This window comes from Thalassophryne amazonica, chromosome 8, assembly GCF_902500255.1.
Source record: "Thalassophryne amazonica chromosome 8, fThaAma1.1, whole genome shotgun sequence".
In the NCBI taxonomy this organism is placed as follows: domain Eukaryota; kingdom Metazoa; phylum Chordata; class Actinopteri; order Batrachoidiformes; family Batrachoididae; genus Thalassophryne; species Thalassophryne amazonica.
In genome coordinates this window covers 87,057,206-87,085,079 of record NC_047110.1, presented here as the reverse complement: position 1 = coordinate 87,085,079, position 27,874 = coordinate 87,057,206, and positions in this window count along the sequence as shown.

Below are 27,874 nucleotides of genomic sequence, written 5' to 3'. Positions count from 1 at the left end.
TCTGAGGACCTGGTGCAGCCTTCATCCACCATCACAGCTGCTGGGTTACAAGCCATCGGCAACTCCACCTGATCTGCCGTTGAGGGCGACTTGTTTGCCAGAGTCCCATTAACCATCTCGTGTTCAGGGTTCCTGTTGGGACTTCATGGCTACCGTAGCAGCCACAGGGCACATAAGGTCCCCACCATATTTCACCCCAACAGGCAATCCCTTACTTGATCTGTTACCCGCGACGCAGATGAGAGGTTGGATTATGCCGAATAAATAAATGCTATATGAGTGCAAACTGGGAACTTTTTGCTTTGCATTGTTTTGCATCGTCTTCTGAGTGACATTTTCTTCATGTTACAGGCTCCACGTAGTAGTTTATGTGCCATCAGATAGCGCTTATTCTAGAAGTCCTTTAGTGTGAAAGGAATCATCAGTATAACATCAGTATATACATCAGTATAACTATATAACTATATAACAGTATAACTCAAAATCACAGGCATTTCTGATTTTACTTGCATTTTGGGGGCTGTGATAAACAGCATAATGGAGATGCCAGCAATTAGGAGTGACCCATCCAATATCACCAGGTCCAGCTTGCTTTTCTGGTCACTGTTTAACCAGAGACCTGATAAGATCTGTTGGCTGAGCTAATAAGGCCTCTGGTGTCAAACACAAGGGGAGATCATTGACACTCACACAGCATTATGAAATATCCATGTTTTAGCAGTACTCAATTCTTTCGTAGAAGTGGGGGCTGATTGATCGAGTGTGTCCGTGCCAGCTTTGCTACTTTACCTTTGCTCTCCATCAAATCTCTGTAACTTTCAGCAGAATATCAAATGGTACGTGGTATATTGAAAATGCTGACAATTTGCAAAGTGCACCATTTCTGAAAACTGCATCTGATCTTTTTTCAGACTGGGAACAGTTTGACCTAGCAGCCTTTTGGTGCATGGATAACCTTTTGTACCTTTTTTCCATCTGGATTCTCTGATGGTTGACATCATGCTTGTGTAGTCATTCTCATTGTGTTTTGTCCAATAACATTACTCCGTAACAGAGGTGTCAAGTAACGAAGTACAAATACTTCGTTACTGTACTTAAGTACACTTTTTAGGTATCTATACTTTACTCCATTACTTATTTTTCTGCCTACTTCTGACTTCTACTCATTACATTTTCACACAAGTATCTGTACTTTTCTATTCCTTACATTTTTAAAACAAACAGCCTCGTTACTCTTGGCTTCAGTTTAATGTTTATATATATATATATATATATATATATATATATATATATATATATATATATATATATATATATATATATATATATATATATTTCACGTCACGTCATGTGCGCCTGTAATCAACTTTTCTGCAGCACGGCTTTGCTTTGAACCGTGAACCAATCCAAGCAGTGGTTCGCAGATTGAAGCAATGCTTCGACCTATTGCTTCGTTTATTCTTTCTTTCGCTTAATTTCCCCCCGCTAAAACCCTAAAGAGCATACTTCTGTGAGTATTATTTACCTTTTCTATGTTAAACCGACCTGTTATGGTCTTCTGAAACAGTTGATAGATGTATTTTATAAATTAAAAACGGGAGCGATGCTAACGCGTTAGCATGTCTATGGTATTTTCAATGTTAAAAGTTAGCATTAAGCAATTGCAGCTCTCATAACGTTCGGGTGCATTTGTTTTCAAATTGTAATATTTGTTAAATTTATTTTTGTTTATATATTAATAATGTGATGATTATTATATACAGTTTTAGAGAAAGAGGCAAAAAGAACCTGAATAGAAACACAACAGAAAATATAGAAGCAACTAACAATGAACATACATAAATAAATACATACATACAGAAATAAATAAGTGTTTCCTGTGAACACCTAGTGACTCTTACACCTCCATTTCATCCCTGTTTTATTTAAGTTTAATGACAGTTTGTTTCGGTCAAACCATATTTTCAATGTGTTAATTTCTTCAGTGATCTCCTCCAGAACTATCTGCCAAACTAGAAAACTGCTGCATCCTAGTAAGAGCAGAATACTACTGGAATGAATTTGAATAAGGAAAGTTGTATTTTTTTTCCTTCACTAAATGGATGCTGCACTCACTGGGGTTTATTGTCTGGAATAGTCCCAGATTGCATTTCAGAGCTTCTAGAATTGAAACATTTGCGTGCAGGTGGTGTTGGGGGGTAATTTGGGTTTTGGGTCTTGGGCCACATGTAGAACAAATCAGTTTTTAAATTAAGCTTTCAATTCATATAGTGGCATCTACCTTTTTTTTTTTTAAAGGTTACTTTATACTTTTATACTTTAAGTAGGTTTTGGAGCACATACTTTTTCACTTTTACTTGAGTAAAGAGGTCAAGTTGATACTTCAACTTTTACCAGAGTGTTTTTAAACTGCAGTATCTATACTTCTACTTAAGTAACAAATGTGTGTACTTTTGACACCACTGCTCCGTAATTTGTTCTGTTAAAATATTTGTTACCACAGTGTTTTGTACTAGATCCTGTGCTATTCTATCTTATACCACACACCTCTTAGGGCCCCTTCACTCATAATACGACGTTGGGTGAAAGACACAGAAACCAGAACAAAAATCTGCAAACCAAAAATGAAATGGGGAACCGCAAAACATTCCACCTGCTGTTGGGAAGGACGAACGGTTGGACAGGCTCGTGTTCGCGCACATGAACACAGTGCAAGCACATGGAAAGTTGTGCACACAGTAGCGGAGCAAACTTTTAAAAATGCACTACAATTTATAATACTTAATTCCTGTTTTAAAGCGCAGACTTAGACTCCGCCAAGTCATACACCAGGAAGTACTGAAATGACGTGGATTAATGTTCACCCTTTTATGTTTTACATGAATTACCTGATGCGCCCTCTCATGAAGACATCAGCCAGGCTCCCATCTCATGAGGAGTCAGCTCTTGTGTCATGAACGCATCAGCCGACATGGCGTGCCCAGCCCACAGTGTTCCGCTGGTGATCGCGTTGGAAATGTGATATTATCAGTTATCAAGTTGTTCACCAATGAATATAAACAACTTGATAACGATTTTATCATATACAGTGGTCCCTCGTTTATCCGCAAAGTAGTCAGCGTTATTTTTTACAATTATTATAGATGTTTTAAGGCTGTAAAACCCCTCACTACACACTTTATACACTTTTCTCAAACAGGCATTAACATTTTCTCACTTTTCTCTCCTGTGTAAACACTCAAAGTTCAAACCTTAGTAGAAAAAAAATAGAACGTTTTCCTATAAATAATTTTGATGGCTTTTAGAACTAACAAATTTAATTTTAACAATCAACCTACGAGGTTGGACACGTAAGAAATTATTAATAGTGACTCAGCAGTATTTCACAGTTCCTCTGACCGCGCCTCTTCATCGTGGCACCGCTCCACTGTCCGGATTGGCTGATTACTCGGGTGGTATGAAAAATATTACCCGTCTGCGAAAAGGGTGTATTGCTATTTATTCTTTAGTGTTTTATCCAATCATATTGGCGTATCATTTATAGGTATATGATAAGTGTTTTAATTATTACATTGTGGAGACATTCTGCAGTGACGCCCCTCGTGGTGATTTTCTGCATGGCATGATATTCACTAGCATTGCGGTGTGCTGACACGGTGGTCAGCTGAAGCGATATGTGCTTTAATTTATTTATGGTGTCCACCTGGGGTAAATTCAGTTGATTGGACATGATTTGGAAAGACAGACACTGTCTACATATAAAGTCCCACAGTTGACAGTGCATGTCAGAATACAAACCAAGCATGGAGTCAAAGAAATTGTCCGGCAACCTCCAAGACAGGATTGTCTCAGAGGTCAGAGGTGTGTAGAATTTTGAGAAAAAAAAAAAAAAAAGAATTTCATCCATTTTGGAATAAGGCTGTAATGTAACAAAATGTGGAAAACGTGGAGCGCTGCGAATACTTTCTGGTTGCACGTTATGGTGCGTTTCTCTGTGAAAGTGTAGAGGACCCCAGAGCGATGCCAAGCGGAAAACTATATTTCACTTGGCTATGACAGATAGATGGTTACTTTTGAGATGTGGATATGGATCTGTTGTCTCCCATCCAGGAGCCAATCCATTTCCATGGTGTGATGGATAAGACAACGTGCAGCACCAGCACATGCTTCCAGACCTGACACAAAATCCGGCATAACTTACGTTGAAAAATGTGTGCATGCATAATCCCAGCTCACATATATGAAAAGGTGTAGCTGTAGGTGATTGTCACACACATTTATAAATTGAAGGCACTGGACATAGTGCATGAGGCAGACAATTAATTAACAGCAAACCAACCTGCCTGATCACAGACTCCACCTTGACTATGATTGGTGTAGAAAAGGGTCATAAACTCCATGAACTCGTTCTGCCAAAAGTTCACAGTCCAACTGCTCAACTTACTTTCCCTCAGGGGGTGGGCCACAGTCATTGAACTGCTGTTTGAGATCTTTCATTCATAAATTCTACACCACTTCATTGACAAAAATGAATTAACATGGTGTTGTTTTAGCTGAACAGAATTTATCACATCAGACGCGCATGTTCACATTCACCACTCACAGAATTCAAGAGCTGCTTCTTTCATCATGCCACAATAGTTACTTTCATGTTAAAATACCTGAGAATCTTTGGAAAGCTAGTTTCGATGTCTGCATATTTAATTTTTTCTTACATCAGTGTGTCCAACAGACTGTTCAATTTGAAATTTCTTTTAAAAAAGACCTATAGAAACAAACCACTTTTATACCCCTGTCACACTGAGAGCACAAATGAACCAGAATGCTGTACGAATGAGGATTAGAGCCACATTTGGGCAAATTTGAGCTGCATTCGAACTCCTTGTACAGCATTCTGACAGCAGTTGGCACATTCACGCAGACAGAGCACATCCACTCTACAGTCGTGTTGCGCTCATGTTGGAAAACAATCGAACGGCGGTCAAAATGCAGTGCAGTTGTAATATTTGTACGACAATTCATACAGAAATTGAAGTATTCGGAGAGCATTCAAGGGACTGTTCAAATTGTTTGAGCACGTCGAATCCTGGCCGAATGTCTCCACCGTGCCTGCACACACCTCCCCATCACACTAGAGCACAAATGAGCCCAAATGCTGCACAAGTGGACATTTGAACTACATTTATTCAAATTCCAGCTGTATTCAAAATCCTCGTACAGCATTCTTGAGTGCAATCCACACAGTCGCGCACATTTGTGCGGTCAGCTTGAATGTGGAGCACATGCACACCACTGCTGAGCTGCATTTGAAGTGGAGAAAGGCCTCCGGTGATCTCATGGCCTCCCACGCCCCTTCTGTGGCTTTCAGTCCGGTCGGAATAACAGCTGATCGAACCGCTGCACGAGCGTCAAGCTGGATCATCCACACACCTCTCTGTGAGTGCATGTGGTCAGAACAGCGGATCGCACTGATGCGCGTGTGTGCTTATGCTATGGGGGGCATCCAACCCATGAACTGACATGTAATCAGTTTATGGGTTGGATGTCATTTGACATCCAGCAGTGGGACACGGCAGGTCTTCCAAAAAGCGGACCACAGTGCTCGTTCTAGCCCCCCCCCCCCTTGCTTGCCTTCCACCCAGACCTAGGGAGGCACGTACAGTGCATTCTGCATATTCCTGCTGCATTCTACTGGCTTTGTGGGGTTTTGTTTTTATTTTGTCATGTTTTGTGCTGTGTTGTGTCCACATTTGAATTGCACTCTGAGTAGTCGACCTGGATTCGGAAGCCGCTTGGGAGAATGTATCATCATCATAATCGCCCGTGAATTCGCTAAATCAGCGACATCCACTTCCTCGCTTTGCCATTGTTTACATGCACTGTGAGATGGCAGAACTCTGCTGGCGCCCCAGTGCATTCTGGGAAGTGCAGGTGGCCGCCAGGGGGATTATGGGAAACACTGAAGTACCCAATTGTTACTAAACTGACCGGTTTATGTGAAACAGAAGTTGCCAGATTTGCTGTTAGTCAATACATCAATCAATCAATCAATTTTATTTATATAGCACCAAATCACAACAAACAGTTGCCCCAAGGTGCTTTATATTGAAAGGCAAGGCCATACAATAATTACGTAAAAACCCCAATGGTCAAAACGACCCCCTGTGAGCAAGCACTTGGCGACAGTGGGAAGGAAAAACTCCCTATTAACAGGAAGAAACCTCCAGCAGAACCAGGCTCAGGGAGGGGCAGTCTTCTGCTGGGACTGGTTGGGGCTGAGGGAGAGAACCAGGAAAAAGACATGCTGTGGAGGGGAGCAGAGATCAATCACTAATGATTAAATGCAGAGTGGTGCATACAGAGCAAAAAGAGAAAGAAACACTCAGTGCATTATGGGAACCCCCCAGCAGTCTAAGTCTATAGCAGCATAACTAAGGGATGGTTCAGGGTCACCTGATCCAGCCCTAACTATATGCTTTAGCAAAAAGGAAAGTTTTAAGCCTAATCTTAAAAGTAGAGAGGGTGTTTGTCTCCCTGATCCGAATTGGGAGCTGGTTCCACAGGAGAGGAGCCTGAAAGCTGAAGGCTCTGCCTCCCATTCTACTCTTACAAACCCTAGGAACTACAAGTAAGCCTGCAGTCTGAGAGCGAAGCACTCTATTGGGGTGATATGGTACTATGAGGTCCCTAAGATAAGAAGGGACCTGATTATTCAAAACCTTATAAGTAAGAAGAAGAATTTTAAATTCTATTCTGGAATTAACAGGAAGCCAATGAAGAGAGGCCAATATGGGTGAGATATGCTCTCTCCTTCTAGTCCCCGTCAGTACTCTAGCTGCAGCATTTTGAATTAACTGAAGGCTTTTCAGGGAACTTTTAGGACAACCTGATAATAATGAATTACAATAGTCCAGCCTAGAGGAAATAAATGCATGAATTAGTTTTTCAGCATCATGAGACAAGACCTTTCTAATTTTAGAGATATTGCGTAAATGCAAAAAAGCAGTCTTACATATTTGTTTAATATGCACTTTGAATGACATATCCTGATCAAAAATGACTCCAAGATTTCTCACAGTATTACTAGAGGTCAGGGTAATGCCATCCAGAGTAAGGATCTGGTTAGACACCATGTTTCTAAGATTTGTGGGGCCAAGTACAATAACTTCAGTTTTATCTGAGTTTAAAAGCAGGAAATTAGAGGTCATCCATGTCCATATGTCTGTAAGACAATCCTGCAGTTTAGCTAATTGGTGTGTGTCCTCTGGCTTCATGGATAGATAAAGCTGGGTATCATCTGCGTAACAATGAAAATTTAAGCAATGCCGTCTAATAATACTGCCTAAGGGAAGCATGTATAAAGTGAATAAAATTGGTCCTAGCACAGAACCTTGTGGAACTCCATAATTAACCTTAGTCTGTGAAGAAGATTCCCCATTTACATGAACAAATTGTAATCTATTAGATAAATATGATTCAAACCACCGCAGCACAGTGCCTTTAATACCTATGGCATGCTCTAATCTCTGTAATAAAATTTTATGGTCAACAGTATCAAAAGCAGCACTGAGGTCTAACAGAACAAGCACAGAGATGAGTCCACTGTCTGAGGCCATAAGAAGATCATTTGTAACCTTCACTAATGCTGTTTCTGTACTATGATGAATTCTAAAACCTGACTGAAACTCTTCAAATAGACCATTCCTCTGCAGATGATCAGTTAGCTGTTTTACAACTACCCTTTCAAGAATTTTTGAGAGAAAAGGAAGGTTGGAGATTGGCCTATAATTAGCTAAGATAGCTGGGTCAAGTGATGGCTTTTTAAGTAATGGTTTAATTACTGCCACCTTAAAAGCCTGTGGTACATAGCCAACTAATAAAGATAGATTGATCATATTTAAGATCGAAGCATTAAATAATGGTAGGGCTTCCTTGAGCAGCCTGGTAGGAATGGGGTCTAATAGACATGTTGATGGTTTGGATGAAGTAACTAATGAAAATAACTCAGAACAATCGGAGAGAAAGAGTCTAACCAAATACCGGCATCACTGAAAGCAGCCAAAGATAACGATACGTCTTTGGGATGGTTATGAGTAATTTGTTCTCTAATAGTTAAAATTTTATTAGCAAAGAAAGTCATGAAGTCATTAATAGTTAAAGGAATACTCGGCTCAATAGAGCTCTGACTCTTTGTCAGCCTGGCTACAGTGCTGAAAAGAAACCTGGGGTTGTTCTTATTTTCGTCAATTAGTGATGAGTAATAAGATGTCCTAGCTTTACGGAGGGCTTTTTTATAGAGCAACAGACTCTTTTTCCAGGCTAAGTGACGATCTTCTAAATTAGTGAGACGCCATTTCCTCTCCAACCTACGGGTTATCTGCTTTAAGCTGCGAGTTTGTGAGTTATACCACGGAGTCAGGCACTTCTGATTTAAAGCTCTCTTTTTCAGAGGAGCTACAGCATCCAAAGTTGTCTTCAATGACGATGTAAAACTATTGACGAGATACTCTATCTCACTTACAGAGTTTAGGTAGCTACTCTGCACTGTGTTGGTATATGGCATTTGGGAACATAAAGAAGGAAACATATCCTTAAACCTAGTTACAGCGCTTTCTGAAAGACTTCTAGTGTAATGAAACTTATTCCCCACTGCTGGGTAGTCCATCAGAGTAAATGTAAATGTTATTAAGAAATGATCAGACAGAAGGGAGTTTTCAGGGAATACTGTTAAGTCTTCAATTTCCATACCATAAGTCAGAACAAGATCTAAGATATGATTAAAGTGGTGGGTGGACTCATTTACATTTTGAGCAAAGCCAATTGAGTCTAATAATAGATTAAATGCAGTGTTGAGGCTGTCATTCTCAGCATCTGTGTGGATGTTAAAATCACCCACTATAATTATCTTATCTGAGCTAAGCACTAAGTCAGACAAAAGTTCTGAAAATTCACAAAGAAACTCACAGTAACGACCAGGAGGACGATAGATAACAAATAAAACTGGATTTTGGGACTTCCAATTTGGATGGACAAGACTAAGAGTCAAGCTTTCAAATGAATTAAAGCTCTGTCTGGGTTTTTGATTAATTAATAAGCTGGAATGGAAGATTGCTGCTAATCCTCCGCCTCGGCCCGTGCTACGAGCGTTCTGGCAGTTAGTGTGACTCGGGGGTGTTGACTCATTTAAACTAACATATTCATCCTGCTGTAACCAGGTTTCTGTAAGGCAGAATAAATCAATATGTTGATCAATTATTATATCATTTACTAACAGGGACTTAGAAGAGAGAGACCTAATGTTTAATAGACCACATTTAACTGTTTTAGTCTGTGGTGCAGTTGAAGGTGCTATATTATTTTTTCTTTTTGAATTTTTATGCTTAAATAGATTTTGCTGGTTATTGGTAGTCTGGGAGCAGGCACCGTCTCTACGGGGATGGGGTAATGAGGGGATGGCAGGGGGAGAGAAGCTGCAGAGAGGTGTGTAAGACTACAACTCTGCTTCCTGGTCCCAACCCTGGATAGTCACGGTTTGGAGGATTTAAGAAAATTGGCCAGATTTCTAGAAATGAGAGCTGCTCCATCCAAAGTGGGATGGATGCCGTCTCTCCTAACAAGACCATGTTTTCCCCAGAAGCTTTGCCAATTATCTATGAAGCCCACCTCATTTTTTGGACACCACTCAGACAGCCAGCAATTCAAGGAGAACATGCGGCTAAACATGTCACTCCCGGTCCGATTGGGACAATTGACTATGGTTGCTGGTGTCGCTAACTTCACATTTCTCAAAACAGAGTCGCCAATAACCAGAGTTTGTTCCTCGGCGGGTGTGTCGCCGAGTGGGGAAAAACGGTTAGAAATGTGAACGGGTTGGCGGTGTACACGGGGCTTCTGTTTAGGACTACGCTTCCTCCTCACAGTCACCCAGTCGGCCTGCTTTCCCGGCTGCTCGGGATCTGCCAGAGGGAAACTAACGGCGGCTAAGCTACCTTGGTCCGCACCGACTACAGGGGCCTGGCTAGCTGTAGAATTTTCCACGGTGCGGAGCCGAGTCTCCAATTCGCCCAGCCTGGCCTCCAAAGCTACGAATAAGCTACACTTATTACAAGTACCATTACCGCTAAAGGAGGCCGAGGAATAACTAAACATTTCACACCCAGAGCAGAAAAGTGCGGGAGAGACAGGAGAAGCTGCCATGCTAAACTGGCTAAGAGCTAGTAGCTGCGCTAAGCTAGCGGATTCCTAAAAACACGCAAAGTGAATAATGTGTAAATAATTTAGAGGTGATTCAGGAGAGGGAGTGCTTTAGTTAAGGCACGTGAAGATAACACTGTGAAACAAATCGTTATCTAGGTAACTAGATCAATCTAACTGCGCAGATTAAACAGCTAACAGATACAGCAAAACACCGCTGTGCTCCGGAACAGGAAGTGATACAATACCGCAGTGAGAGCCAACCACCAGTAGAGGCAAGCAAGAGCAGTCACCAGGGAAGGACAAAAAGTCACTAAATCTAGCAACAAAATTGCTACATTGGCAACACCGACACCGAGGTTGCTGCACAGACAGGGTGTGGTCGTGCAAATTCAAAATAATGACCAGTCAAATTTGTCTCAGCGTTTTTGGTGAACCACATTGTTCGAAAATATGCCATTCCTGCACAGCAAACATGTAAAGCAACATGAGTCAAATGAATATTTTTCACTTTTTAAAAATTATTATTATACCAAAATGTAACCCCTTTGTAATCACCAATATTTAATTACATATTTTTGTCAACAACTAACAGATTAAAATGACATTTATTGTGTAATTTAATTACGCAACTCAGGATCAGGATGTCCACCTTTGAACTAGTGAGGGATTTGCAAAAGTAATTTGTGAGTGGCTGCACTTTCTGTTCTTACAACTGACCATTCACCATTAAACTGCTCATTCATAAATCCTCCTCCTCCTTCACCCATGCTAATGGACACACAAACATGTTTGCAAGCGCATGCATGTGGATGCAAAAAAACTGCATAAAATATCTGCACACAAGCACATGACACACACACACACACACACACACACACACACACACACACACACACACACACACACACACACACACACACACACACACACACACACACACACTTCCACTGCAAACAGTCACGTTCAAGGAAACCAAATGTCCAAGCAGGGAGCAAAAAACTTTACTTAGCACAGGCTTCCCTTGAACAGATAACCATGTTTAATCTGCTCACTTTTGGACTTTGAGTTCAGGGATGGCCTGGGAAAGAAAATCACGTGGTCCAAGAGACCACATGCATCATGACGTCACTTAAATATCACAGCGCATTTAATTAAAAACAAATAAGTTACTGAATCTTTCTCCTTATTAACAAGAGCCCATCATTAAAAAGTCATTTCACACGCAGCCTGGGCAAGTTTTAAAATGATAGATCACACCAGCATTGTTCTTTCTTAAAGGACGGGGGGTGGGGGGAATCACCAACAAGCTCACATGGAATAAATAAAAACTAAAATGGTGGTTTTTGCGGTGCTCCTAGATTCACTCTTTCTTTTAAAGCAGTGCATTACAACAATGCTGAAGAATGAAGTCATCCAATAATTCTCGAGGATATTTGCACAGGGAACGGATCACGATATCATGATGTCACACAGGATATGACCTCAGACGGTTCACGTGACATAATTGCTATCACCTGTCTAGACATTCCTGAGGCTGATCTCCGCTGAGGCAGTGGTGGTTATTAGTTTCTGCATTATCATAATAAGAATCGACACTCACTGAAAGGGTTTTCTGAGAAGAGGGAGCAGATCTGATCTTACAATAATGGGTTGTACAATAAAGGTGGCAGAACCTTTTAGCTGCAGTGGGGCATCTTGGCAGGAGTGCCAAGGTACTTTTATTCACACGGAGTCTTGGCTGCCTCCTGGGATGTTGTCTGGGTCGTAGTGACCTGACCATTTTATAGGATCACCAGGAAAAGCACTTGCAGTGACAACCCTCCAGTAAATTCAAACTTTAATGAGTGTATTATTGACTTTTGTAGATTCTTTATTAGTCTTGCTGCAGGTCATTACTCAGTTTTGATGAAATGCCTCCTTGATTTCAAAGGCCACAGTGGTTTGCTGCCATCTGCAGTTATTTACAAAGGAAGAGAGGTCTTTGTCACTCTCTCTTCCTTTTTCTCTCACTTTCTGTAGTGTGTATACATACGTGAGGATGTGTACGTAGAAAAAAAAGCACATTGAGGTTTTCAATCTTGTCGACTTACAAAACACTGCACCCTTTGCAGATGGAACCAGCATCACTGAGGTCCTGCAGTGCAGTATTACAAAAACATCTCAAAACATCACAGACTGATATGTAAACCTGTTCTTACGAGAATGTTTTACGTGGGCAGGGTTATGTTTAGAACATTTTGGCCCTGTGAAAAGAAATTGTTCTTGGCCTCACCATACAAAACCATCTGTGTAAAACGTCTGTTCCACAGCTCAATTAATGATTTAAATATTACACCTTCCACAGCCAGTTGAAACACAGATTCGGTGAGCGTTATACAGAGCAGGAGCTCTGAATTTTTTTCCAGTGAAAACAAGTATTTTTTAAGGATGTGTTCTGGTTCAGGCAGCACCGTGGATTAGTGGTTAGCACTGTTGCCGCACAGCAAGAAGGTTATGGGATCGATTCCCACCTGTGGCCTTTCTGTGTGAACTTTGCATGTTCTCTCAGTGTTTGTGTGGGTTTCCTCCGGGTGCTCCAGCTTCCTCCCACATCCAAAGACATGCAGGTTAGGTGGACTGGACACTTTAAATTGTAGGTGTGCATGCGGGTGTGAATGTGTTTGTTTGTCTATATGTGGCCCAGCGTGTACTCCGCCTCATGCCCTATGACTTCTGGGATTCCTCTGTGAATGTGCTGGTGTCTAGGTGACTCAGTGTTGAGGATCCTGGTGGCTGGAAAAGATGAAGGGGTTACATATCCATGTTTCATGCGGCTGCAGATAGATGGTTATTTTCGAGAAGTGTGAATGAATCTGCCTGAGTTCGTGCCAATGAGGACCCAAGGTGTTTCCTTGGTGTTGTGGTACACAACCCATGCTTGTGGACTTGACTTTACCTTGAAGACTTATAGTTCTTATGTAATCACAACTATGTATTGTCAACCTGGTCTCATGGCAAGTCATGATTCAGCAGCACGAAATATACATTAATCTATTGGTTTGTGATATTGTGACGGAAAGCGCCTCATTTTCGTCACAGCTGCACGAATTCATTCTAATTCATTCCGTGATGGCTTAAATTAAAAGTGAAGTGGGGGGGGGGGTATGGTTAGGGTGGGAGGAAAGGGGAAAGAGTAAGATTAGGTTATGGTTAAGGTTAGGGCCGGGGGGTAGGAGTAGGGTTAGGAATAGTGAGTTTAAAAAAAAAAAAACCATCACGAAAATTTGACTAATTTCGTCACAGGAGCACGAAAACAAAAAAGAAAAAAAGGTGAGACTGGGCTGGTATTGTAGTGCACACAAATGCACAAAATCATGCAAAAACAGAGCTCATCATACCCCTCTGAGTCTGGTCTGATGGAGATGTCTTCTTGAAAAAATGCAGCGGGAGTTTTTCCTTACCACTGTTGCTTATGTGCTTGCTCAGGTGAGTAGGTGAGATTAGATCGAGGGCTGAGACACTGCAGGATTTCCTTGCAACCAATCACCTCAGCAGGTGGGTTGCTCATGAGCTTCTCCTCTGAGGATAAACACCTGATCGTCAATGAAATCTCCTGCTGAGACACCTGATCATTAATTAAACCACCTGTTGAGGTGATTGGTTGCAAGGAAAACCTGCAGTGTTTTGGCCCTTCATGACACATGATTGCCCACCCCTGGATTAGACTTTACCCTTGTCAAGGACATTGGGGTGACTTATTATGTGATTTTTGTGCTATACCAATAAATTTAATTAAAACTGAATTCAATCAAGATAAGTGAAGGCAATAAGCTTAGAGTTTTGTTGTCTTGATGGAGAACTACTTTCAGTTTCTCCGCTGAGGTTTCCTCACTGTCATCAGGCTTTCTTAAGTCTATCACCAGCTGTTGGACACATGTTATAAACTTCGATCCAAAGAGAGCAGACGGTAACAAGCACATGATTAATTCAACTGTCATCTGTATTACTGAGCACATAATGTCCCACGGCGGCTTATCTGAACTTTCTACACGTTCTGAAGTGTAAACGATGAATTGTTGTGAGCCATCACAATGATTAGCAGATGCCTTTGACACTTTTCAAGTGATATATGTGTAATTTGGAAAGCCACCGTAATGGGTCAAGGCACTAATTCACAGCCGGCTCTGATGGAATGAACTCAGCCCTTTGTGTGAATCACTTTTCTGATAATATTTTAAGAGCTTTTTACTTGCGGATTTCACAGAACCCACACAGTAGAAAAACAAAAATACAGCTAAGATGGAAAAATGAGCACAAACACACCCAGGAGTGGTCATGCATATGCCTCCTTCTGGCTGCCACAAAGATTAAATGAAGGTTCTGAATTGGCGGTTGAGGTTAACATTAATGTGACCACAGTTAGCCCACTATGCCACTGCACATCAAATCAGATTTTTTAGCTGATACTAGAAAGTCGTAACCCGCAAAACATGAAACAACATTCCTTCAGTGAGAAAACGTTGCAGAATTCACTTTGTTTTCTCATAATCCAATTTTTGCTAACCTTAGCTAAATTTTTGTCTTGCTTTGTCTTGCTGAGAAAAGTGGCTCATAATCACCACAATAATGCTGCAAACAAGTATAGCATAGTCCACAAAAACATAAACGCAACATGTTTCTTTTTCTGCATGATTTTTCCCATTTGTATGTCAATATTTTTTTTCTTAAAATAATTGAATGTAGCAGAGATTTTTTATTATTTCATTTTATTAATGAAAGTAGGATACAAAAGAATTTAACTGACCATTTCAGTTGAATAAAAATTTGATGGTTGATGAAGAAAATAATGAATAAATGAACTGCAATTTATGGCCAAATGAACATATTTTAACTGTTTTTATATTATATTAGAATATATTATATTGTATTTTTACTGAAGAACATATTTTAATCAATCAATCAATCAATCAATTTTTTTTTATATAGCGCCAAATCACAACAAACAGTTGCCCCAAGGCGCTTTATATTGTAAGGCAAGGCCATACAATAATGATGTAAAACCCCAACGGTCAAAACGACCCCCTGTGAGCAAGCACTTGGCTACAGTGGGAAGGAAAAACTCCCTTTTAACAGGAAGAAACCTCCAGCAGAACCAGGCTCAGGGAGGGGCAGTCTTCTGCTGGGACTGGTTGGGGCTGAGGGAGAGAACCAGGAAAAAGACATGCTGTGGAGGGGAGCAGAGATCGATCACTAATGACTAATGATTTTAATGTGGTTAGTGTTAATATATGAGGTCATGCATTAGCAGTTAGCTTTAGCATATTCATTCATGCAGCGGTTACCATTCATATATGCTGTCACGCTATGCTGTCATATATGCTGTGACGCTAACTGTTAGCCACAGTTTGTGTGACTAAGCTAGCCACAGTTAGCATCTTCTTCCATACATTTACCACAAAAACACAAGATATTTTAGAATTAATTTTACACTCTATATCCAGAAATCCAGAAGCTCTGAGAAGAAAATTACATCACTGTTCCACAAAGATAACAAACGATGTATAATAAATTGATCAACTGATTGATTGATCAATTGATAAATAATGTTCTTCTGAAAACCTTTAGATCCTTCATTCAAAATAACTCAATTTTAATAGATTTTTGTTTCGTCTTTTATACTTATCTGTCTACATTGTAATTTTTTTTTTTTTTTTTTTTTTTGTCTCAAGATTTTGGGGCATTATTGTTGATGGAGCAATAATGTAAATGCTTACCTTCATTTTCTTTCCTAAATAGGACATTTAAAAACAGGAGGCATACTGCAGTTTCTTTCAAAACTCTCAGATTGTGCAGGCTCTCTGAATTTATTATTAAAGTTTGCCTGATGGGTTCCCCATGACCTGTAGCTCAGGTCAGGCAGCTACAAGCTCATTTTTATTAAAGACTTTAATGCTTTACAAAGTTAAAAAGCATCAAGAATACTTCTAAGAAATATGTCAGGGGCATTCAAGCTGCACTCGTGTTCCTGACAGATTAATGTTTGCAGCCGAAGTTCACTCTGTTCTTCTGTACAGATAAACTGTGCATTTGAAAAACTCAATCCAGACACTGTCTCCCAGCAAACCAATATCAGCAATAATGTGCAATGCTTTTCATGCAGTTTTTCAGATCAAGTTCCATAGGCCTAATCCCATCAAGACTGGCATATAGTGCGCTATCTGATGATTTTCTAAAAACGTATTTTCTGAAATTTGGTACAGACAATCCTTGAATCCTTGAGGGTGGGGGGCTTTCAGAATGAATCCCTGTCAGTCAGTCAGTCACCCCCCCCCCCCCAAGAATGATAAAAATGCCATTTTCACACTGTTAAAAGGGGCCCACAGGGCTCCCCCAAAAGGGCCAGAAATGTCATTTTTCAAACTTCAATTTATTGCAGAAAAACTGTTCAATATCTCTTCAATTTAGCATAAATATTCCCTGGGTGGTTCCCTACAGACAAAAATAAAACACTTTCAATTTAGAGTTGAAAAACTAGAAGGTTTTTCCTTGATTCTGCATATATACATTCCTTGAATCAATGTCTACCTACACAAAGATTTTCGTCGACCTTGAATCATTAATGCCGCTTTACCCATATGGTCAAAATGACTCGTTTTGCTGTCCAAAAGACTACAGGGTCTCCTGACCCTATTCTTCAGTACAGTAACCATAATACTGGCAAGAATACGTGAATGCAATCAGGGTATTGTGAACCTGCTTATGTAATATGTGTCTGAGTGTTGAATTCTACAATAAAGACATGCACAGCACTGAACTTTAGGTAAGAACGTTGGTGGCTGAAAGGCAGAAACGCTTTCTGGTGCCAGACAATATCAGCGCGCCAGCTGTGCCCCCAACCACACCTCATTTTTAGACCAACATACCCACGGGTGTACATGCTATTTAAAGAATGTGGGTGCAGGTTGTAAAAATGACACTTGCGTCAAGTGGGAACTAGCAATGACACTTGCATTGCACTGTGGGTGGAAGATAAAACCTTCAGACTTTCCTCATGGCTCCAGCTTCACTTGTAAAAGAAACTGGTCACATGCAAAATGTCTCTGCTTCTTTTTAAAAGCCACACACTGTATAAGTAGTAAAACAAAAACGTGGCTGGTGGCAGCAAGCGGTGATCTAACATGATGACATCATCTTATTTTGACAGTTGCCGCATTTAATGTGGAAACGATTAAAGAGGAAGACAAAAAGGGATTTCACCCATTACCCATTAAAGTTAACCACCAAATTACATGGGAGTTTATAGGCCATAAATAAGAAAATGCTGCCGGATTTTGCCCTCCTCCAGCCACTGTTGAACCTCCCCTGTGCACATGTGTGCCAAGCTCGGGGGGAGCGGTTTCACACCGGGACTCACTTGACTGGCGTGGGCACATGCCATACAGTTAGATATACCGCACATGCTTGTTTGACTTTTATATATATATTTTTTTAGTAGTTTATTGTCTCATGCTTATCCATCCAGCCATCATAGCAAACGATCTCTCAGCACTTTCACCATTGCGCCACTCGCTCGTTGGGCCATTTGGTTGCGATTTACTACTAAAGACGTTTACAACAGTTTGTTCCTTCCTCTCCTTTCTCTGTATTCTGATCTGTATTATGGTATTGCATTGTGTTTTGTTTGTTTCACCGCGACTCCTTTCATCTCCCAGTCTGTCTGGCTTCATATCATTTTTAAAGTGGACCCAAATGCTTTTCCTGGCACTTCCAGCAGTCGCTTCCAGTAAGTCTTAGAAATAAATTGAATATTTGAAAAAAGACAAATAAATATAACTGTAAATAGCCTCTTGGAAATGGCTAGAGCAACTCCTGTATATGATTAGGCCTCCATCTGTAAGCGTGCATATGTGTGCGCCTTTGTGTTAAGTGGATGAGAGAATAAAGATGTTTGTAGTTGAATTTGTGCTTTAGTGTGTCGATGACTAAATGCCCCTTTTGACCAAATGTGTGAAATGTTCCTAGTGAGACTGGAAATGACTTAGAGCCCCTTATAGGTGATGATAAAAGGGTGTGTTCCTCCAATCTGGCAGATAAAAGAGTGACGAACCCCTCGACCACCCAGAGCCCCAACGGCATGATGTGGTCCATGAAAATGCAACAACTGGATGGCATTTATCTCGTGGCTTAGCATCGTACTGATTCACTGCTGTCTGGCTGTGAATATAGTTTAGGTTCCAGGAAAGACAAGAAGAGAGGGAGAAAAGACAGAGAGAGAGAGAGAGAGAGAGAGAGAGAGAGAGAGAGAGAGAGAGAGAGAGAGAGAGAGAGAGAGAGAAGGAACAACGTAGCTGGCATTGTGGAATATGATTCATGGTAACCAATATGTTGTCTGACATCTGCATATGTCACAATCATGATGACACAATGGGGCAAACCCTCTGTTTTTCTTTCTGTGTGCACATGTATGCGTGTTTGATCAGGCACCAGAGTGTGGCCAGCGAGTTGGCCTGTTTGACGTGTTTACGTGGGTATTGTGTCTGGACTGAGCGGTCATTGTATTCCAGACATGGTGAATTCAGTGCTGAGTGATTCACTCCTACCAGCATCTGTTGTGTACCTCTGCAGTCTGCGGGAGGTCCGATTGGCAGCACACAACTCACACGGCTGACCTGACCGGAACTGACCAGATCAGATCACTCCTCCATAAACACACTGGAGACAACAGGATGGAACAAAGACACAGGAAACAGTCGTCACTGATGCACATTAACAAACATCACAAAGTGGGAAGAAATATGTTTTTTTACAAGTGAGTTTTCTGGAAAGGATCATCCATGCGGTCTCAGCAATATGATGCTGTTGTTTGTTCCTCATGCCTTGTTGATGACCCTCCCTGCATTAAGACTCTTATGTGTCCCAGGTGGTGGTGCACAGACTTCTATTTTTCAATATGAACTCTTTCCATGAGCTGATCAGGCCTGTTGTTGATTATCGGTAGCTACACTTTTGGTTAAGGCATTTCGGCAAGCCAGTCTGATTTGAATGAGTGAATCCCATGTGGTCTTTTCCAAGCTAAGGTCCTTGAGGGATGTGTTCAGTGTAACTGTGAAGCTCCTCTTTTGGTCATTATTGTCAGGTTTTGGCCCTGGACCTGCACAGAATCTGGTTTTGTCCCCCAGTCTCCATCTGTTTCCCTCTCTTTGTCCTTCTGTCCGACCCTGAGTGTTTATTTTCTGTTTCTTACACTTTGATCTTGGTTTTATGATCTGTTACAATTCTGCCATGTTAAGTTCTGTTCTAGTTTGGTCTCTTGCTTTTTATTCAACATTCTGTGTGATCACATTAGGTTTTGAGGTATCTGTTACACTTCAACCACTTATTGAGTTCTGTTCTAGTTTAGTCTTCATCCTTTATTTTCTGGTTATTCAGTCACTCTGTCTTGAGCACATTTGTCCCTCAGGTTTTTCTGTACACTCTGGAATGCCGCTCGTTGTTTGACCACGTCCTCACCTTTTGACCATCTGTACCTCCGCCTGTACTGATTGACTTCTTGTGTATCGACCTGAGCCTGTTTTTGGATAAAGCTTTTTTCTTAACCCACATCTGAGTCATGCATTTGTGTCCATCCGCCCGCTGTGCCTCGTCACCTCACTTCCTGACAATTATGAGAGTGTGCTTAAGATGTCAACATGCCATGCATAGGTGTCAAACTGATTCCAGAAAGGGCCAAGAGGCCAAATTGATTAACTGATTCCATCTGCTCAAAGTGATGTTAATCAGTGAAATCACCTGGTGCAGTGGGTGGTTACAAAGAAAACCTGCACCCTCTTGGCCCTTTCTGGACACCCTCTTGGCCCTTTCTGGAATCAGTTTGACACCTATGCGATATACTCTGGTAAGTCTTGTCTCTTGTCTTGGCACTGGATTTTGAGGGACTTGTTTAGATTACAGATATGAACTAGCCACAGTACGAATTAGCCATAACCTGGACACAGCTGACTCAGAGCCCGCCATGCCGGTGAGCAGTTACTCACCTGCTGTCACAACTGAAGACCTTGTCCTCATCAAGGACATTTTTTCGGAAATCGACTTTTGTTTTGACTGTTTTCGCGCCTGCTTCACACCCAAGAAGAGGTTTGAGTATCTAAACCAAGCCCTGGACCTCGTAGAGGATAACACCTGGCTGTACGAATATTTTCCAGCCTTAAAAGATCTGGATGAAATATTCACCACAGAAAGTCTCCCAGCCTGGCTCAAACACCCTGAACTGCACCTGCCACCCAGCCCGATGCTCGCTGAGAGTGAATCAGAGTGGAGCGACATGGATGATGACGCATCATCTGAAACAGAGGGCCGTGCCCTCCAAGATACAGCCACAGTATTTTTCAAAATCCAAGATTTATTTTTTGAATATTGGGACAGTCCAGGTTGGCAGAGCAAAAAGCCTATTTTTTCAGCGCTGGATCAGATTCGACGACTTCCTATCCAGACCTGGCTCGAATTAAGACGTGGTTTAAGCAGGGTCGAGTCCCCCCTTACATTGAGGACCCCATGGACTTCCTGTTTGAATCTGACATGTATGATGCCTGTTCTGCCGCACCTCCTTTAATCACACTGTCTAACACTGCAGTCTCGTTCCTGCAGTATCCCATAGCGGCACAGTGTCACCCCTCAGAGCTGTCAACGTTATGTCAGTCACCTGTACCAGCTCCAAGACGCCTCTCAGCACAACCTGTGGCTACGCCGCGATCACCACCGGTCCCCATGCCTCGTAAATACAGAGTGCCGCTGCCGCAACCCTCAGCCTCCGCCACCATGCCGCCTACGGAAGCTGGAGCTCACTTGTTGCCTGAACTCTCTGACACATTCACACCTCTGTGGCCATCGGACCCACTCTCGCCTCCCGAATCGCTATCAGAGCCATCAAGAAAAGCCACATCACTCCAGCTCCTCACTGCTTGTGTGCCTGCAAACTTCGCGGCAAGCGCTTCACCACAACTTCCAGCTCCCTCGGAATCGGCAATCACAGCTCCACCGGCCGAATCATCTGTGCTCAGGGATCAGTTAGCAGAGCTAACACACCATTGGATTCCTCTCTGCCACCTTCAGTGACGTCATCAATGCTCATGTCCATCACATCTCAACAAGAAGTGATCATGCCACCACAGCTCAGCGCAGCACACACGCCATCTGATTCCTCTCTGACACCTGCAGTGACATCATCAGCGCTCACACCATCGGAACAAGTGGAGCAGCTCACGTCCATCGCTCCTCTAGAAGAAGAGATCTTGTCACCGCAGCTCAGCGCCACACACACACCATCGGATTCCTCTTTGGCACCAGCAGTGACGTCATCCACGCTCACCTCTCTCTAACAAGTGGAGCTGCGCATGTCCTTCAGGCTTCCAGCCGCTCCTTTGGAGAGATGCTTAGCACCATCTCCTAAACTCGCAGCTAGTCCCGGATCTCCCGAGGTTCCTGCCCGCATTCAATCAGCTGAGATTTCTCCAGAGACGACCATCAGACGTGCAGCTCTCTGGACGGTTAGTGTGACATTATTCTATATATTGATTATGTTTTTCTGGTTCCTCCCCCACCTGTTGGGTTTTTTGGAAAGACTGTTTCATGTCTCCTATTCCAGCCCAATTCACCTTCTGTTTAAACGAAATGCCAATGTTCTGACATCCATAGATTATTTAGTAAGTTATGAGATTGTATTTTTCTGGTTGGGTTTATGTTTTGGACAATTTTGGTCCTCACCATTTTGTTTGGTTAGTTTCTTTCCCATGTCCAATTTAAAGGTTTCTGTTTTGGATAGCTTCTTGGGCTTATTTCATTGGTTTTCATCTTTTTTGCCTTCCATTACCAAGTGTTTATCCTCATTTAGTCCTTTATCTGGTTTGTTTGGTTCCTGTATCTCAGTTCAGTGGGTTAATGACTTTTTGTCCTTTTGGATTAAGCAGTCTCATTCTTCACGTGCATTTTCAGTTTGCCCCGCTCGCAGTCTTTTTGGTTATTTTTCTGTTTTTGACTGGCCCCTGAGATTATTTTGGTGGTTTTTTCATCTTTTGCTTTCCTTTTTTACACGATTTAGTGTTTTATGTCTTTCCTTTTTTGGCTTACCCTCTGGCGGTTCTCATAGCTTTGTGCTTAGACAAATGGTTAAATCATGTTCTCTTTGTTGGGTTTTCCATTTTTGGTATTCATTATTTAAGCAGTCATTTCATAGTAGCCCTGTTGTTGGAATAATTACATTTCTTGGTCCTATTAGCATTTCATTTTGTTGTTGTTTTTGTTGGTTCTATGTTTCAATTAAGCACATTTATTCCTTACAACTGCAACGGTTTCATGTCAAAGTCCCCTTTTCTCCTCTACAGATACCTCGTTGTTTTTCCGGGTTTTTGTTTTTTAGTATAAAACTGTGTTTGCTTCCCCATACCTCCTTTGTTAAATTACTTAGCATGACTAGAACTAATAGCATTTCTTTTTGGGATGTCCTTGTTCTGTTTGCTCCATGATTAGGTGGTATGGTGCCACTCCTTGGAATTTTGTGGATCTTATGTTTTGGAATAACGTGGTTAGTATTTTCTGTGTCATTCCTTGGCTCCTCTTCATTTCAGTGGTTTACTTGTTTTGTACTCTTGTTTACTCTCTTGTCTTGCCAGTTCCCTCATTTTTGGTGTCCTGGTTCGAAGCAGGTTCACTGTGCTCATGGCCCCGCTACGCTGCTTAACTCCTCTAGCTTGGATTGTTCTTGTAAAGCCTTGTCTAAGTCTGATCCTAGTATCCTGGGTTGTCCCACTCTGGGTTCCCATCTGTCCTTCCAGTAGGCCCCTTGACTCAATTTTTGGCTATTACGACCACATGGTCGCCCCCCGGAATTCGCCTCCACTCTCCGGCCTGGTGCCCTGGTTAGCCCCTGCTTGTCACTCTGTTATGCGTCTTTTGGGGACTCGTTGTGTCAGTCACTCCCCTCGTCTTTCCTTGGCTGCGGGCAGGTTGTGTGGGGTTCTGCTGGTTTTTGGTTGCTCTGTTTCCCTCCTCCGATCCCCCTCCTGCCCACCCGTAGTTGTCTGTGTCTGTGGTTGCCTCTCTCTGGGTCGTGGGGGGTGTTTCGGTCAGCTGCCGGGGTCAGCTGCTTTGGGTGGGGGGTAATGTCAGGTTTTGGCCCTGGACCTGCACGGAATCTGGTTATGTCCCCCAGTCTCCATCTGTTTCCCTCTCTTTGTCCTTCTGTCTGACACTGAGTGTTTATTTTCTGTTTCTTACATTTTGGTCTTGGTTTTATGATCTGTTACACTTCTGCCATGTTAAGTTCTGTTCTAGTTTGGTCTCTTGCTTTTTATTCGTCATTCTGTGTGATCACGTTAGGTTTTGAGTTATCTGTTACACTTCAACCACTTATTTTGTTCTGTTCTAGTTTAGTCTTCATCCTTTACTTTCTGGTTATTCAGTCATTCTGTCTTGAGCACATTTGTCCTTCAGGTTTTTCGGTACACTCTGGCCACATGTTGAGTTCTCATCTAGTTTAGATCTAGCCTTTAATTTTCTGTTCTGTTTCTGCTTTTTCACTTGTTTATTCTGCTTCCCTCACATTTGTATTTTAGGTATCATTATTTCCTAATTGTTTAACATTGGTTCTGTCACCATCACGTTCCTCTTTTTGCTGCTTTTGTCTGACATGCCCACCTGTCACACCCCTTGTCTTGATCAGCCATGCCTTCTTCACTGCACCTGTATCTCATCACGCCCTGATTGTCCTCTGCTTTTAAACCACTTGTTCTCCACAACTCACTGCTAGTTCGATGTGCATTCTGCCTCGTTCCAAGCCACCTGTATCCTGTCCTAGTCTGTGTTTTTGCCATTCACAACCTCTGCTTGTCCTTGACCATGTTTTTGCCTGAGCCTGTTAACCTGCTTCACTGTGCCTGAACCCTGCTTGTTTTTTTACTACGTTTTTGCCTCCTCTGATACACCTATTTGCCCCTGCTTGAACTCCGCTCGTTGTTTGATCACGTCCTCGCCTTTTGACCATCTGTACCTCCGCCTGTACTGATTGACTTCTTGAGTATCGACCTGAGCCTGTTTTTGGATAAAGCTTTTTTCTTAACCCACATCTGAGTCATGCATTTGTGTCCATCCGCCTGCTGTGCCTCGTCACCTCACTTCCTGACAATTATGAGAGTGTGCTTAAGATGTCAACATGCCATAGAGGATATACAGTAGTGTTCAGAATAATAGTAGTGCTGTGACTAAAAAGATTAATCCAGGTTTTGAGTATATTTCTTATTGTTACATGGGAAACAAGGTACCAGTAGATTCAGTAGATTCTCACAAATCCAACAAGACCAAGCATTCATGATATGCACACTCTTAAGGCTATGAAATTGGGCTATTAGTAAAAAAAAAAAAGAAAAAGCAGAAAAGGGGTGTTCACAATAATAGTAGTGTGGCATTCAGTCAGTGAGTTTGTCAATTTTGTGGAACAAACAGGTGTGAATTAGGTGTCCCCTATTTAAGGATGAAGCCAGCACCTGTTGAACATGCTTTTCTCTTTGAAAGCCTGAGGAAAATGGGACATTCAAGACATTGTTCAGAAGAACAGCGCAGTTTGATTAAAAAGTTGTTTGGAGAGGGGAAAACTTATACGCAGGTGCAAAAAATTATAGGCTGTTCATCTACAATGATCTCCAATGCTTTAAAATGGACAAAAAAAAACAGAGACGCATGGAAGAAAACGGAAAACAACCATCAAAATGGATAGAAGAATAACCAGAATGGCAAATGTTCAACCATTGATCAGCTCCAGGATGATCAAAGACAGTCTGGAGTTACCTGTTAGTGCTGTGACAGTTAGAAGACGCCTGTGTGAAGCTAATTTATTTCAAGAGTCCCCCACAAAGTCCCTCTGTTAAATAAAAGACGTGCAGAAGAGGTTACAATTTGCCAAAGAACACATCAACTGGCCTAAAGAGAAATGGAGGAATATTTTGTGGACTGATGAGAGTAAAATTGTTCTTTTTGGGTCCAAGGGCCGCAGACAGTTTGTGAGACGACCCCCAAACTCTGAATTCAAGCCACAGTTCACAGTGAAGACAGTGAAGCATGGTGGTGCAAGCATCATGATATGGGCATGTTTCTCCTACTATGGTGTTGGGCCTATATATATCGCATACCAGGTATCATGGATCAGTTTGGATATGTCAAAATACTTGAAGAGGTCATGTTGCCTTGTGCTGAAGAGGACATGCCCTTGAAATGGGTGTTTCAACAAGACAATGACTCCAAGCACACTAGTAAACAAGCAAAATCTGGATTCCAAACCAACAAAATTAATGCCTCGCAGATGTGAAGAAATCATGAAAAACTGTGGTTATACAACTAAATACTAGTTTAGTGATTCACAGGATTGCTAAAAAAGTAGTTTGAACATAATAGTTTTGAGTTTGTAGCGTCAACAGCAGATGCTACTATTATTGTGAACACACCCTTTTCTACTTTTTTTACTAATAGCCCAATTTCATAGCCTTAAGAGTGTGCATATCATGAATGCTTGGTCTTGTTGGATTTGGGAAAATCTACTGGTACCTTGTTTCCCATGTAACAATAAGAAATATACTCAAAACCTGGATTAATCTGTTTAGTCACATAGCACTACTATTATTCTGAACACTACTGTACTCTGGTAAGTCTTGTCTCTTGTCTTGGCACTGGATTTTGAGGGACTTGTTTAGATTACAGATATGGTGTTAAGGGTCTCAGTTAACTGAGGTGACACACTATTTGAGGTTACACTCCTTTACAATAATAAAACTGCTTTGTATCTTTACTTATATTGAAGCACTGATGTTGCAAAAGTTAATCTACCATGCCTTCATGGATTTTTCCCCCTGACATCCTCTGCCTAAAGGAACTCCTTTCCCACAGCTGGTACGCCAACTCTAATAGGACTTGGCGTACCAACATCGAGAAGATCTGGGTTTGAGTCCAAGTGTGTGCTTCACATTACATCTTTGTGTCCTTGAATGAAACACTTATTGTGCATTGCTGTAGTCCACCGAGCTGTAAATGGGTACCAGTCTTGACTGGGGAAGTAACCCGTGTTGGAGTGTCATCCCATCCAGGCGGAGTTGTAGACTCACATCATGCTACAGAATCCAGGGATAAGCACAAGCACTAATGGGCCTCAGGGCCTGAATAGGATGCACTTCTACTTCATTTAGGAATTACAGTCGTTTTTTGCACATATTCCCTCCATTTTCCGAGGCCATAAATAATTGGACAAACTAAATGTAACAATTATTGTGAATACAAGTCATCACTTTTACAGCCATTTTCTTTAAGGGAGGGATTTGATGCATAAACATTTCCAAGTCAGTGAATATGTCTCAGATGTGACTTACATCAATAATTAAGAAATACAAACAATACAGTACAGTAGATATGCTCCATATTTAGCTTATCCAGTTACTTATGGCCTCTGGAAAACAGAGGGACAATGAACATGTCTTCAAGCATGTCTTGATTGTTTCATTTTGACTCCATTGTCATGGTGTACAAAGACATGTCTGTCCAGATACTTTTGGATCTTGCTGCAACACATGTACTGTGCCTCATTCTGAAACTGCTTTTTGTGAATGTTTGTACAACTTAGGGCAGCAACTAAAAATGTCCCACTTGGGGCTGTTTATGACACTGGGAACAATACTGTCTTTATGGCGAGGATTTTATCTCTGCACGGCCACAGCCAAGAATGGTTGTCATCTTGTGATGGCCACCGCATAAATCAATGTTTGGTAGTCTGGGAGAGAGCAAGATAGGAGGAGGACATGGAGATGGGAGGATGCAGACAGAGCATGAGAGGGAAGAGAGATGGGCTGTAATTAAGACAGAATGAGAGTTTTGTAGAGAAAAACAGAGGAGGAGTGATGCAAAGAGGAGAAGGGGTTAGAACAGGAAAAACAGGAGGAGGTCGAGCTATTAAACACCAGTACAGTACGTACCTTTCCAAACAACGTACAACTTGGAATAACACCATAAATAGTCATTTCTAATCAACCTATTCAGCGAAAAGAGGTTTCATTACGAGGTCCAACTGTTCACCTTGGACTCTGAGGACTGGAAGCAGCAGAGTCCATTAAGCAGCGAGAGTCATCACCAAATGTTTCTCTGCTCCTGTATTAAGCTCCAACCAAAGTGGAATATTACTGTCTGAATATGCGAACGCAGATCTTTAAAGTGCCTAAGGAGATTACCTCGCTAAACATCGTTAAGTGGCTCAGTCAACAGTCAGACTTTGTTTTCTCCTCATCAGAAAAACAATAACAACAAAAAAAAATCATGCTGCACCAATTCAGATAATAACAGCTGATTAACGGTCAAGAGCCAAACAAAGCGCAGCTACAAGATTCATTCACAGAAATGCAGATCGTAACTTGCGTGGGTGCACGTGCATCAACACACGCACGAGTCCTCCTTGATGTGGCAGTAACCCCTCATTAAGGCAAGAAAACACAGGCGGAGCGCGGAGACAGGCCGCGCTTTGTTAAGCCGGCGAGGGAGGTAAGTGATGCTGCTTAGCGTGTGTGCTCAGCGGATTAGTCTTAACCATCTTTGGCGTTGACGTGATTTATCATAATGTCATAAGCGTATCATCAACACAATGGCTCCTCAGCACCGATTAAAGGAGATTTTGGAG